The sequence below is a fragment of the Oreochromis niloticus genome, linkage group LG3, assembly GCF_001858045.2.
Source record: "Oreochromis niloticus isolate F11D_XX linkage group LG3, O_niloticus_UMD_NMBU, whole genome shotgun sequence".
NCBI classification, from domain to species: Eukaryota; Metazoa; Chordata; class Actinopteri; order Cichliformes; family Cichlidae; genus Oreochromis; species Oreochromis niloticus.
In genome coordinates this window covers 60,474,059-60,489,449 of record NC_031967.2, presented here as the reverse complement: position 1 = coordinate 60,489,449, position 15,391 = coordinate 60,474,059, and the positions used below count along the sequence as shown (strand labels likewise).

Sequence of the window (15,391 nt, the reverse complement as noted above, 5' to 3'; positions counted from 1 at the left end):
AATACAGGCCATTTACCATTTTAGTTAAAGAGGGCGCACCCCTACTACTCACAGGTGCAAACACAAATCTTTGTGACCAGCTCCAACCACTGTGACCTCGTCGGATGGACCCGAAGAGACACGGCTGTGGTACGCATCTTCAAACCACGTTTGAAGAAAGCACAAGAGTTCTTCAAAAAGTGTGTCTTCCATAACTGGTGGGAAAATATTTCTCCAAGCGTAGTTATGTTCTGAATGACCCATCATTTTTTATTTAGGGGGTCCAGATTATGCCTGAAGTGCATCCCCATGTAAATAATTTGCATTTACTGAATATGTACTTACTAAATACCACTGTTCAAAAGTTGAATAAAGAAACAAATGTTTGCCCTTTTTAAATTAAAACCACTTTATAGAAAATCACATCAGTTACAGTGTAGAATCAATGTCATTTACAGTTGACACAATGTGTACATAAAATGACAGCATTTGCATGATATCACCCACTACTAACATTCTGTAATTTACTGTATCTGTTGAAAAAATATCGCTATATACACAGCACAAGACTTTTAGTTTCACTTTTCCCTGGTTTTAATATCACACTGTTCACCAAAACGCAGCAAACCTTCACCATCTTATCCAGAAGGGTCAGCTCTTCACCCTCACATGGAAGAAGTAATCAGATTGGCATGGTGGTATTTAGCATTTGTACTTGTTGCACAAACTACCTATAACTCTCTCGACATCAATTCTCAGGTGTGCAGTAGCTCTCGTATCTTCAATCTACAATAACTTCTGTCCAAGCCTCGCCTTCAGACTCTGCTGCTCCATTATGAAAGCCTGTCAGACACAATGAGTGCAAACATAAGGGAAAAGTTCACCTGAAGTCCAATTGTGTGCATAAATCATCAAAAGCTATGTGCTGATTACCGGACAGTGAGAGCATTTTTTATGTTGGTGGTGGTCTATTTACCTCCAACTGCTACTCTTTGTTGCATCCGGCGCATTCGCCGTCTGTGACGGTCCAAGGTTGAAGCAGGGATCTCGGAGTGCCCCATGTGTAGTGTTGGAACCCAGTCAGGATTTGATTCATCCATTTCATAGGCTGGTTTGCCTGCAATAATGCCAAATAATTAGCAACTCTATAAATAGAATGTAGTTCTGCAAAATCACTAGGATGTTTGTTCTAATTTGCTATGACCTCAGAGCGCAAATAAAAATAATACGGTATAAAGAGTGATATGAACATATTTAGAACTTACCCGAATGAAATGTCTGGAGCACACCAACTGATATCTGGAGATGGAAGAGAACTGGATATCAGCTCGTCTCACAGCTACTAACCAAGCTAGACGCCTTCTTTTGGTAAGGTCCGCTACTTGAGCTCCCTCATGTTGCTTCCAGGTCGGGAAAGAATAAAAAGATAAACCATTTTCAAGCTTATTCCCTTGCCGGTCGTGCGATCTAACATTACAACCGATCACACAGCAAGTACGAACCATGGCTGATGCTATCCGTGTGCTTTGTTTTGCCCACAAAAACGGGGCCTCAACCAAAAATCGCGGCCACGCCCCCTCGTCACGTTCCAAAGCCGTTTCAGGTGGGCGGGTCAAAAAGTGAAAAACCACACCTTCAAAAGCGAAGTAGCACAGCAGTATCTGTGGACAGGCTCTATAATCTATGGTGTCACAGAGCAGCGCTATTTATGCAGGAAAATCTGTTTAATCTGCGGGATTATCTTTGCCTTTCTTCTCTTATTTACGTCCGCAGGTAAGATTGAACTGTTACAATAAGTTTTTATAAAGTCAGCAGCCGTGTGTATTATCAGTAATCGGTGTCACTGTATTACCCTGCTTAATTCAACTGTTTTTACTCTTAGTGTAAATACGTAAAACAAAACGTTTAAAAATCTGACAGGATGAAGCAGTGATGATGACTACACTTAGTTCGCGGGGTGGATAGAAAGTCCTGCTTCAGACTGTGGGGGCTTTAAGGACAGCCATGCTGGTTACAACATCGGGCGCATTGTGTCAGACGGACATTTCCCGTGTTCACCAGCTTTCTCTTTAAATGTATTTCTAGATGAAGTTGTCCGATCAGCGATCAGGAGATCCAAATCTTTGATGTCATTGTGATGGATGTGGCGTTTGTGAGGAAACAGGCTGGGAGGAGAACACCGGGAGGTGGAGGTTTAGGCTGGCCGCATAGCAGATCGACATGCCCGCTTCTGCTTCAGCTCTCTCCGCCGTCTAAGTCGCTGCTGGTCCGGCTACAATCCACGGCGAGCTCTGGTCAACAACCCGCAGTGCATACAGCAGTCCACCCGTAGAAACGTGCTATCTACACTGCAGTGCAGTCACCATGTTTGCAGATTTCCTGGAGTAGTAACCACACCTCAAACACAAGCTCCTTATTCCTCTCCGTCTCTGTCTCCGCTCCATGTTCACTCCAAACAGCTTGTAGCTGCTTTGATAAACACACACAGCTCCTGTGACCGATCACACACGAAAACAAACATTTTATCGTCGAATAATCCGGAGACAAAAAGGTCCAAAACCAAAGTTAAACCCAGTTTATCTCCAGGTACTCCTTCAAAGTCGTCCGGCTTTGAAGGAGTTCTATTACCGTCATTATACCGATAATGTGCTGAAGATCGTGTCAAACGACGACGGCGGAGGAGAATCTGTCTGCGGAGGGATCAGGATGCGGATTAAGTCACGTGATACACGGACACGCGTGTTTCGGTAGTGTTTGCCGGCGAATTTAAATGGGGAGACGATTTTGTGGGATAATTATTCGTCTATTTATTTATACATTTATTCATATACCATGTACATGTGGTAACATCAATGTATTTGCATGTTAACAATAAAATATGTGAGTGTGCCGGCTTGTACACATACACGAGAGACACGAGAGTTCTTCTTTACTGATGTTTACTGTGCTTCTTTAACGCACACAGGTACACCGTAGAACTGGTGAATACAAATGTACAAGAAAATTATATTTCAGCATTAAAACGTATTGCAGTATAAAATTCACAAAATATAAACAAACATACCACTTTGGCCTGCAAGTACCGGTGTATTGGAACTTAGGACTTATTTCTTCTTTAACATTCACACGGCTAGACCGTCACCATGAGCAGCTTCTCTGACCTTACTACTCAAAACAGGAAGTGACCTCTGCCCTTACCTTATACTTACAAAATTAACCGCTTATTTTCCATGTATCAAATTAACTTTACACCAATCCGGTATGCAAAAAAGGAAAATGTTAATATGCTCAACACAAAAATAAAACATACAAAATAAAATGCGTTAATTTACATTATCATTACAAGAGCTCCGCCTAGTGGTCAAATACTAACATTTCACCAACTGTTACAGTGAGATTTGTCTGAACATTTACACAGAGCTGTTGAATTGAATGCATTGATCCAATTTTAACTTCAGCTCCACTGTAAAAACACCGATAAAACGGTATTTCTCTAATTCTCTAGTATCCGGTCAAACAGCTTTAAAATATCAGAATATACAAACAACAGACTGTGAGTAAAGTTGTGTCCTGCTAACAGGAGGACTCTGCGCTTCCCGTAAATAAATGGCAATATCCACGTATAACAGATGAGTGGGATAACCGGACAAAATAGATGGATAAATGGAAGCAAAATTTAAGTTAACAATTTTTACTGATACACATTTTTGAACATAAGAACATATTTATTACACATGAATTATTTGCATTTCAGACACAATAAAAACCTGTTTTGTTTGCACTGGGTTATGTGTTTCACACTGTGATGTTAAAGCAGACTTTTAGGAGTTTTTTTTTTTATAGCCTGTTTTTATTCATCTGTATTCTGACAGATTCTAGCAGGTGTGATAGGTTCATAGGACCAGAGATCTCTGATACTTTGACCTTTAACCTCTCTGCTCTGTTTTTTTTACTCTTTCAGACCAGAAAAACATCACAGCTGAGTCTGGACAAAACAATGTCACTCTGCCATGTTGAGCTCCAAACAATATCATACTTGTGGAGTGGAGAAGAGCTGACCTTGATCCACAAGATGTTATTTCATTTCGGAAGAACTACTTTGTTCCCGTCAGGCAGCATCCATCTTTTATGAACCGGGTGGATCTGCAGGACAGACAGATGAAGGATGGAGACGTGTCTGTGATTCTGAACAATGTGATGATTAATGACACTGGAACATACGAGTGTCATACCTTCATGGAGAAAACGAAATCATGGGAAAACATCAGCATCATCTCCCTGAGTGTTGTTGATCCTCCAGGTGAGTGAGTAGAGTTGAGTGTGTGTGTGATCAGAGGTGAAGCTGCTTCCTGGTTGTTGATGTTTGTTTCTAAAGATGTTGTTGATGAGACTTTGTAGAAAGCAGCTGGTCTGAGTGATGTGATCAGAGTGCAGTAGATAATGTCTGACAGCAGTTTGAAGAGGAAATGGATTCTGTTCTGTTCTTCACTCATCACCTACCTGACAGCTGACACCTCACACCTGTTTCTCACCTGCAGGTCAGACAGGAGGACACACAGAGGATGGAGGGAATAAATATTGTGGGCTGATAGCTTCTGTTTTGTTACTTCTTGGGCTCGTTGTTGTTGCTCTTGTGATCGCTACAAAACTGCCAAAAAAAATGTACCATCTTCCTTCTGATGAATCAGCTGACATCTGTTCTGATATCAGAGTGTCAGGAGGATGAAAACAGCAGCCTGATAACATCAAGTCTTACATGGACGGATACTTATGCAGCCTGTTTTCACTCTGTTCAGACCCTCAGAGCACTTTCTTACTACAAGACTGACACTCATGTGCCTTTTTCTAAGTATGTTTAACCTGAGAGTCACACTCTCACACTCAGATGGATCCATCAGGTCCAACTCAGGGTTCAGTATCTTGTCCTTGCAAACTACAGAAGCCAGAAATCAAACTGCTATCAGCAGCAGATGAACAGCATGTGAAAGTGACCCAGGACCTGAGAGATCCATGTGGACCTTCAGCTGATCATCTGCTGTTCATGAAGCCTCAGAAATGGTCTGAGTGGAAGGACGACTGTCAAGAAGCCAAAGAGGAGAAAAGGCCGAGGTTTGCCACGTTACACAATAACTGCACTGAAAGCCAGTGAAGCACACTCAGGGAATCTTTCTGTAACCTGGATCCACTTATGCTCACATCATGAATCCTGATAAGAACACAGGAACAATAATTCACTCTTTGTCCATCTCACATAAAGACAGACGAGCCTCTAACAGCTCTCTAGATGAGGAACTGCACTGAGCTCTGTGGACTCTTTACTTCAATCATCTTAAACTGTGATTATTGAATAATTCACAGTTTAACATCTTTATCTTTGATCCTGGCTCTTGGTGCAGCTCCTCAGTTCATCTACATCAGGACTCACTGTCCTCCTGCACACTTTGTTCCTCTACAACAACAACAACACAAATCATTGAGTTTTATTTAAGGAGACTTTTGGAAATTGTGGGAATATTTTTATTATCTTCATGAGCCTCCTTGTTTCTTCTGTGGTTGAATGTGAATCCAGCATGTAGCTTCATAATAACAATTGTTAATAAAGAGTAAATATTTATTTTGCTGTCGGGAGTGAAATGATGATACTTATGATGTTTTATCATTAAAATCTTTGAAAACTGAAAATAAATGTTTTGCTTCATTGAACATTTGCACGGTATTCTGGCTTCATGTGATGTTCCTGCTGTGTATGTTGTGCTGTTTATAGATGTGACTGCATGTTAACTGTAGTTTGATGTATTTGCTGATTTGTTGACTTTGTTCTTTTAAAATGTCAGGACAGTTTTCTCAGGTGATCTAATTTTCCCATTTTTCATACTCCATACTACATCTCGCGATCACACTTTGGCCTTTTGTCGAACTCCCTTAAATTCTTACACTTGCCCATTTTCCAGCTTCTAACATCAACTTTTAGAACAAAATGTTCACTTACTCTATAATATATCCCACCCACGAACAGGTCCCATAATGAAGAGATAATCAGCGTTATTCTCTTAACCTGTCATGGTCATAATGTTGTGACTCATCTGTGTATATTTCCTTCAGTGGAAACTGGATATCGTTCTTACAGTAACCTGAATTTAAGCGACAGTTTACTCACCAGATTTAGTATGAACTTAAATGTGTTTTCTGATATTGAATATGAGTATGCCTTTAGTTTACTCTTTTAGCTCTGACTTTGGTTTTAGTGGTGTTTAATGGTCTGAGAGCAAGTAAATAACAAACAGAACTCCAACATGTTAATCTGCGTGCAAATTCAATATACAATAAACAAGTACACTGTAGGTGTCCTGATCAGGATCATGTATTGATGATTATTCTACATTCTGCTCATTGGTGGAAACGCACACACAGACTTTTGAGAAAAGAAGAGAGGGAGACAGTCTGGTCCTACTGTGTCACTCCTGGTTGGGTCACTTGAACCAATCAGAATTCCTCATGAGTAAAGCATCAACATAAAAGCCTAAACACAACAACACAATCACTGTGGGCTTTCTGTGCAATCATTTTTTTTCTCATATCAGAAATATTTATTTCTTTTGTTTAATTTCCTGATAGCTGTTTCTGACCCGTTTCTACTGAGTCACTCAGTGAACTGGAATAGATCTTTACATTTTATATACATGCTGTCCAGGGAGGGAGTTTTCAAATGACTTATACAACAGTACAGAAAAAAACACCACCATGGGCATAATGTATGTATATTTATATATTATACAAAACTGTCCAAAAAAGAAGAAACATAAGAATTTGATTTGGTAAAATAATGAATTGTAATTCACAGTTCAGTCAGTAAATGAAGCAGCTCAGCTCTACTTCTAAATTGTCTACAAACAGCCTCCAAAGCTCTCCAAAGATCTGATAAAGTAGTTTAGCAGAACTTTTGGTTATATGAAATGGAATAAAAAGGAGATGTGAAGAATAGAAATATTTTCCTGCTATTATTTGCTGCTATTTTGATAATCATCATTACCGTTTCATGTTAATAGTGATGTTGCTTTCACAGATGCATTCAGATGTTCAAATATATTGGTATTATATCAGTCTTTATTATAAGTCCAGTTATAACCACTTCGAACTGTTGAGTTGAATATATAATTTTAAATGCTTTTCTAATGCTTCGATAATCTTAAAGGTTTCTGTGTAGAGGGCAGAGACAGGAAAATACACTCTGTGCCAAAATGAGACAGGAAACGCGTCTGCAGAGCATGCTTTTGCAGAAGTGAAACTGAAGCCAGAGTTTAAGTGCAAGCCAAAGAGTAGGGTGTTTATTATGCATTTATTGCGGATTAAGCCTTAAGTAGTTGTGGTAGATTGAAACAGTTGTTTATATATTTTACATATAAGTCAAGATCATTACACACAGGATGGCCTTAGCCTGGTTGGTTGCCTAAGTTGAGGTCAACTAAGGTTCAGAAAGCAGATGCAAACTCTGCACGTACAGACAGACGAGACATACACATACAGACACAAATAGTGAGAGGTCATGACACGTACGCAGTACACAGCATGCACGCGCCCTCGCACGTGTACGCACACACAGATAGACTCATTTAGTAGGTAAGAGTTTATGACTGCAAAGTTGTGCATGAGTGACATTTTGTACAGGAAGTGCACCTGATGTTCCAGGAAGATAAGCCTGGGCAGGATGGAGACAGGAAGCGCTTGGCGTCGACCCGAAGAAGATGTTCTGTTTTAGACTATGTTAAGAGTCAGTGTGGTTTTGGAGTGACGTATGCTTTGTTTAAATCTGTCTAGCAACAGAAAAGGGGGCTGTACTATCTTAACCCTATAAAACCGTTGTCTGAATATGGTAAAGACAGTTCAATACTAATTGGGTTGTTGGACTCACACATGTGTTCATTGAAATGCCGTCTAAATTGCACCCGCCTGGATCTGTGGTTATTTATGGATTCCTCTCTCAACATTGAACCCTAACAGAGAAAACAACCTTTTTCTGTTAAATGTCATACAAATGATGCATAAAGTGTAAAGGCAGTTTGGACAGTCTATGAATACAGTGTAATAACAAAGTTTCTTAACTTTAGCTTCCTTTAGATATTTTTACAGCAGTCAGTGACAAATCCCAGAGTGCCAGTCAGATACATCTCACTCTGCTGCAGAAGTGAACAGTTGTACTTTGACCTTTAACCTCTCTGCTCTGTATCGTTTTCACTTTCAGACCAGAAAACCATCACAGCTGAGTCTGAACAGAATGTCACTCTGACATGTCGAACTCCAAACAACAACATCATAGCTGTAAAATGAAGCAGAACTGATCTGGAGTCTGAATATGCCCTTTTGTACCTGGATGAGCAGTCAGATCCAGATTACCAGCCTCCATCTTTTTAGAGCCGGGTGGATCTGCAGGACAGACAGATGAAGGATGGAGACGTGTCTCTGATTCTGAAGGAAGTGACGATTACTGATAATGGAACATACGAGTGTGTCTTCAAGACGGGAGCAAACTGCAGGAAGAGAGCTCATCTCAGTGGAGACCTGACAGCTGACACCTCACACCTGTTTCTCACCTGCAGGTCAGACAGGAGGACACACAGAGGATGGATCTGTAACACTGATTGTTGGTCTTTCACTTTCTGCTGCGCTTCTTCTTGTCGCTGTTGTTGTTTTGTTTTTTTTTACCTTCAGAAAATTTAGACGACAACAGAATTCAGCAGGATTCATGCTGGCCTCCTGTTTAACTGTGACCTGTTTGAACGATCTCTCAGTTTTCCAGCTGATCTGAGTCTCCTGCTGCTGATCCAACGTCTCAGAGGTCACATGGAGCATTCAGGTGAGACAGACGAGGATATCCTGGATTTGTTGTTCAGCATCTTTGTAAAGACTTCAACATGTTCTTTGGGACACATTTAAGAACTTTAACTAAACACTGATTAATTTGTCCAAAAATATTACTCAGCGAGTTTCTTAAACTTTTTAAAGTTTTTTATTTGGTACAAAACATGAACTATCAGCCCTGCAAACATTTTCAGGTTTTCTGTTTTTTTTGTATCTGAAAAAATGGTCCAAAGTGAACTTGTGACCTCCAAGAACATCACCTGAAAGTCTTCATATCTTTTAAAAAAGGAGTTTATTTGGAAGTTAAGACGTTTTGAATATCATTCTATTAGAACAAATATTAAACAAAAATTAAACCCAGTTTCTGATCATGTTTCATCATCTTTAAAAACAAAGTGCCTCGATATGACTGTTGTTGTTTGCTGGTGGTTTTTGAATAAAGTTGAACTGAAGCGGAATAAAATGGACAAATAGTCGAGTTAGAGACTCCACTAACAACATTTATTCAGACAGTTAAATAAAAACGAGACAAAGTGGGTTATTTTTTATTAAAATAGTAAACCTCAGTTGAGAAAAACAATCACCAGCTGTTATTTGTTAACTGATCATTTAGAAGACACTGGTGAACAGGTTGAGGCATCGCAGGTTTTCCTCCAATCACTGCCATCATGTAGTTTTTAATACTGAGGTTTGTGAGCTGGCCCAGCTGACAGCACTAAAACACACTGTAAATTTGTTAAGTCAAACACACTAGAGGTAATAATGATGAACTGATAAAGTGCTGAAGCAGTTAAATCATTTACAGTTCATGGTATCGCACACTCTGAAAATAAAGAAGCTAATTTAAGGATTCCTTTGTTACAAAGGAGTTTGTTTTACCCTGGATGACCCAAAGGGAGGCTTGTTTCTCCTGATGGATTTCAACCAGCAGCCTAACTACTGCATTATTAACCTTAAACTTTAGCTGAGTGCTTGTTTCAATGGTCTGATCTCTGTTTTCAGGAGAAACAAGCACTGCAGTAGCACCTGACATGTTGAGCTACCTACTCTTATTTGTTGCTGCTAATGTTTTGTTGCACCCCTGAATAGTGGAGAGTATAACTTGAGTTAAGAGAAAAACAGCACCAGCTCCCAAACCAGTATTTTTTAATGATGGGAATAGAACCAGTGCTCACTCTACAGCAGGAGTGGGGAACTCCAGGCCTCGAGAGCCGGTGTCCTGCAGGTTTTAGATGTGTCCTTGATCCATCACAGCTGATTTAAATGGCTAAATGACCTCCTCAACATGTCTTGAAGTTCTCCAGAGGCCTGGTAATGAACTAATAATTTGATTCAGGTGTGTTGACCCAGGGTGAGCTCTAAAACCTCCAGGACACTAACAGCTTTTCAAAATAAGATTATGAAAACTATATAACTGACTCCTTTACAAACTGTATAGCAATATTTTACCTCATGAATTTATCTGTTAGACTTCCTTCCTCTGTTTTAGCTCAGATTTTGAAATGTCTGAAACTGATCATTAAAGCCTTTTTGCAGGTAAACTGGGAACCAGCTGCACTGATCTAACATCAGTTTGCATGGCGAATATTTGAATCTGAATCTTCCTGGATGCTATGATATCAGCTGACTGGGTGGCAGTGTGGACGTGACTCTTACAGCACCTTTGCTGTTACTTTGTGCTTGCTGATCTACAATTTTATTTTAAAGGGTCAGTTTATCAACATTAAATAACATACTTTACCCATTTTAAATGTGAACTGGAAGGGCTTTATGTTTGGTCCAAGTTTACTCAAAAACTAAAGAGACTTCCACGTCTCCTGAACTTAACACATGGTGTAAGTAACCTGTAATTTAAAGTCTAATATGAAGCTGTCAGGTCATAAAATAAATGGCAGCAAAATTCTAAATGATGAAATATGAATGATTTTCTTTTTCCTGTCCTGACTTCTTTGCAGCACCAGCCTCTGTCAGTGCGCCCCAGGGTGGCTGTGGCTACAATGTAGCTTGCCATCACCAGTGTGTGAATGTGTGCGTGAATGGGTGGATGACTGGATGTGTAAAGCGCTTTGGGGTCCTTAGGGACTAGTAAAGCGCTATACAAATACAGGCCATTTATCATTTACCATGTTGCATATTTTATCTTTGTAGCAGGACTTTGCCATATCACTGTACTATAGAATTTTTACATAATATAAAATGATCAAATTGTGATATTATTGCTATAGCACTGCCATGCATTTAGTTTCCTTGAAAAAAATAAAATAGCATTATCGCTCACTCCCACTTCATAGATCTTCATCACCCGATCCTCCAAAAATCCCTCTGGTGTTGGCAGATTTTCTGGATTTTGCAGATGCTTGACCCATTTTGTGAAGAAGAGTCAAATGATGCTTTAAACTCCTGATGTTATATGAGTACGCTCAGACTCTAAATCCAAGGTCCAGTCCTCTGAAAGTTCGTCCTTGTGGAAAAGCAGGGCAGCCGCTGTTTTCAGGAGGATGTTGCTATAACGGCTTTTGTTCCTTGCAGGTAATTATGACGACAGCAGAAACAGCAGGAACAACAAACACAGCCCAAACTGACAGAAAAACTATTAATAAAAGAGTCCAATCCCAATCTCCTCCACCCTTGTCTCCTCCACTATTTGTGTCTTCATCTGTGAAACCTGCAGAGCAGAAACAGCATGTGGACAGAGTTAGCAGGCATGTTTTCTAATGGTACAGCACTTTGAAACACATCATTCAGAGGCTTTGGGGCTGTACACACTGTATTTTAAATCAGTACAGCCGATCTCACAGCTGCTGGATGTTTCTTTGAATCATAAGAACATTAAGACAAACAAGATGATCATGAAAATCATATTAACGATTGATTTGGCCTGAATTTGATGCTGAACTGCGGTAGCTCCTGAATCCATGCTTTTATTTTTTGGGGTTAGTTTGCAGCGATGCTGCAAAGTTTACATAAAGCGCCATATTGCATTTTTGCAGAGCAGACGACCCCCTATGAGCAAGCACTTGGCGACAGTGGGAAGGAAAAACTCTTAGGCCCGTCAACTCTATAAGCTCACCTGAGTCTGTGACTGTGAGGTTGATGGAGTGTCTGAACTCCTTGATGACTCTCTCACCATAGATGGTGTGATTGGTTGTAATCTTACATTCATATATTCCTGTATCGCTGATGCTGATGTTCCTTAGAATGATGGAAACGTCTCCGTCCTTCGTGGATGAGTCTCTCAGCTCCACTCGGCCTTTGATGGACTCGTGCTGATAGTTCTCATCTGAGTGCTGGTTTTGGAAGAAGAACACATAACCCTCTGACACGAGCTCAGGTCTGCTCCACTCTAATGCTGTGATATCTGCATCTGTGGGTCCCCGACACTGAAGAGTGACATCTTGTCCAGACCTCACTTTGACATTTGTGTGGTCTAAAGAGAAACTTCACTCTTTAGTAAGTGTGCTCAGATGAAATGATCAGAAGAGTTTCAGAACAGATTTGGTGAGCATTTTGAATCAGATCAATATTGCTGCAGTTTACTGCTCAGTAATATCAATTTCTATATTTACATGTGAGAAAATCAAGTGTTTTTGCATTTTGTGTCATTTTTTGCAGTAACAGCAGTAGTAGGACGATCCAAACTCACCCGAGGCCGTCACTGTGAGGTTGATGAAGCACTTAATGCCCCTGAACAGTCTCTCTGTGCTGTTTTTGTTCCTGAACACAATCCGACACTTGTACGTGCCGTTATCGTTGATGGTGACGTTCTTCAGAATCAAAGTGAGGTCTCCATCCTTCAACTCCACTCGGTCTCCAAAGGACTCAGGCTGGTATCTTTGAAACGAGTTACGATAGAACAAAGAATCGAGGCCGTGTCTGCTCCACTCCAGCAGGGTGATGGCTGCAGCTCTGGGACACGCACAGTGAAAGGTGGCCTCTTGTCCAGGCTTCACTTTGATTTCTGTATGAGCTAAACACACACACACACACACACACACACACACACACACACACACACACACACTCAAACAGAAAACAGATTAGTAATATGTACCCTTCTGTTATAGCTCCTGCTTAGTCTGTGTCTAACCTCTGACATGTTTAATCATCTTCAGAAAATCAGCGGCTCTGCTGACAATAGACCTGTGTCTGTTTCTGATTGGTCAGAATTATAAACATGGGAACTCTGCCTCTTTCATGTAAACACACTCTTAGCTATTGATTGATAAAGTCTGGGGTAATTTCTCAAGTTGACCTTCATGTGACCGCTCATAAGTAGGTGTAAAGCAGCTCAGACAGGTAGGTGGGCTGAGAAAATATAAGTATTTAAAAATAAATTCAAAATCATTATTTAAAATATTTAATATGTTAAATATAAATATTTAAAAATAAATTGGAAATGTTTTCACTCCCCACATGTTTATATATCACCACTGCATGCCAGTGAATTTTGTCCCCCCTTTTCTTTAGCCAACTCCCTCTCTTAGATGACATCCATATATTATACTCATGTATGAAGAAAAAAAGAAAAAGAAAAGTGTTCACTCTGTTCATTCAGTCGCTCCGTCTCTGACTGACTGAATGTATCCCCCCTCCCTCTGTGCAGAGATCTCATTTCCTTCTCTGCCTTTGACCACAGGATTCATTCTTTGCCAGTCCCTCCTCATTAAAAAGACGGTGAGCACTGACAACATTTTTCTTCCTACCTTCTCTCCAGGTCAGGCTGCAGCTTTAACTCAGTAGATGGCAGCACAGGCCATGATTGAACCTTGGGAATAGCAGTCAGATTAACCTGTCACCGTGTGCCATACTACTATATTATTGGCAGAACTGTTCACTTTTGGTATTTCAAAAAAAACAAACAAAAAATTTCCTTCATAGATTTATTGACTGTTAAAGAAAACCTCCTGATATAAACATTAGACTTTGAATGATGTGTTTTGAATTCTTGGATGATTTGCATTTGTAAAACTTTCTCAGAGCTCCAGAAACTGGATTAAAATATGAGGGACTTCCTGATTTAAAGTTTGTAGCTCAGGGAGAGGAGTTCCACCAGAGGGCGCTTTAATGCAAACAGTCTGAAACATGTTTCAAACACTCGGGTTTCTTGGGAAAGAGTTTATACATATACACCGATTAGGTATAAGATACAATCAAATGACTAATATTGTGTTGGTTTCTGCTCTGCACAATTTATTTAGAAGCTACAAGTCTGTTTTCTCAGGTGTCCTGCTGGATCAGTGCCAAACAGCAAACATCACTCCTGTTCATGAAACACAATGAAACACCAGATTATTATCTGCACAGTCATTTAAAGCATTTGTTGAAAATCTCTGACAGACCAGAATTAGTGATCAGTTCAGATCACCAGCAGTTTTCTACAGTTTAGTGCATAATAGTGTTCAGTGCAGTACTGTGGTGAAGTTTACAGTGATGCATTATGTCAGGTTAAAAAAGTGTGGCAGCTGTCAATTTATATTAACCGTGTGATGGTGTTTAGTTTCACTATCAGAGGCTAATTTAAATCTGACTGTGGTGGAAAATCAGTGATTACAGCTGTAAACATCTGTTTGTATCATGTTGAATTCAGCCGTGTGAAATCCACAAAGAGCAGTAAACCCCGGAGTGTGTCGCACGGTGTTTCATACATCTTGTGACAAATGGTGTCACTAAATCAGCCTGTGCGGATCATTCCCTGTCAGACAGCAGAGGAAACAAAATCAGCCTGAATCAAGAAGCTGCTTTCAGCACAGAACAAAGATGAGGTCACACAGCTCCAAAAAGTCAAATTATAGTTTTAAAATAGCCAATTTTTCCGGAATTAAGAGAGTTTCCTTAACTTATAGCACAAAAGTTAAAGGTGTGTCTTTTTACTGCAGTTATAAACTCACACCTGGCAGCTAAATTCACAAGAACACCCTGAAAAAAGATGTCATTTTCTGCTTTTGAATTAAAAGGCGTAAGAGACACATGCGGGCCAGTGGCGCAATGGATAACGCGTCTGACTACGGATCAGAAGATTCTAGGTTCGACTCCTGGCTGGCTCGTACACATTTAAGGGCAGCGATAGCCAATTTTTGTGTCGTGCGACCGTTTTGATGATCGGCCCGAGTTTGTCCTTCATCGTGCGTCGTGCATCGTGTAATATACGTGGGGTAACGAGAAGCGATTAACACCTCACGACCAGCTCCCGATCATCAATCGCTTGGTCGGGAGGATTTCAAACCTGTTTAAAATCCTCACGACCGTCGTGAGGGTGTCGCCGCAGCCGCTCACACTGCGCACGCGCAAACACATAAATGTCGGTGAAAAAGAGGAGTGGCACAGCAGTGCAGCGTGTGATCTGGACACAAGCGATGGAGGCACTTGTGGAACTTTGGAAAGCTCATCCGAGCCTTTTCGATGTGGCCTCACAAAATTATCACGAACACAACAACCGTGAAAATAGTTGGATTTACATTGCTGCTCAATCATAGCTGCCTGATCAATGTTTTTCATTAGCAATTTAGCAAAGTTGATGGTGGTGTGTGTCTGTGTGAGTGAAAGACAGAGAGGGAGA

At 40.4% G+C, this 15,391-nt stretch overlaps 2 long non-coding RNA genes and 1 other non-coding gene across 3 annotated transcripts; 2 read left to right on the top strand and 1 right to left on the bottom strand.

The window, feature by feature from the left end:
- Positions 1-370: 370 nt before the first annotated feature.
- Positions 371-1,699, bottom strand: LOC109201388 (uncharacterized). The gene is made up of 3 exons (XR_002061412.2): positions 1,245-1,699; positions 956-1,096; positions 371-822 (listed from the first exon to the last, which is right to left on the bottom strand). It is a non-coding gene; the product is annotated as an uncharacterized LOC109201388 (long non-coding RNA).
- A 4-nt stretch (positions 1,700-1,703) lies between these two features.
- LOC109201386 (uncharacterized) lies at positions 1,704-4,745 on the top strand. Its single transcript, XR_002061409.2, has 4 exons — positions 1,704-1,752; positions 2,065-2,726; positions 3,941-4,279; positions 4,518-4,745. It is a non-coding gene; the product is annotated as an uncharacterized LOC109201386 (long non-coding RNA).
- A 10,061-nt stretch (positions 4,746-14,806) lies between these two features.
- On the top strand, positions 14,807-14,879 carry trnar-acg (transfer RNA arginine (anticodon ACG)). Its single transcript has one exon. It is a non-coding gene; the product is annotated as a tRNA-Arg (tRNA).
- The last annotated feature ends 512 nt before the right edge of the window (positions 14,880-15,391 follow it).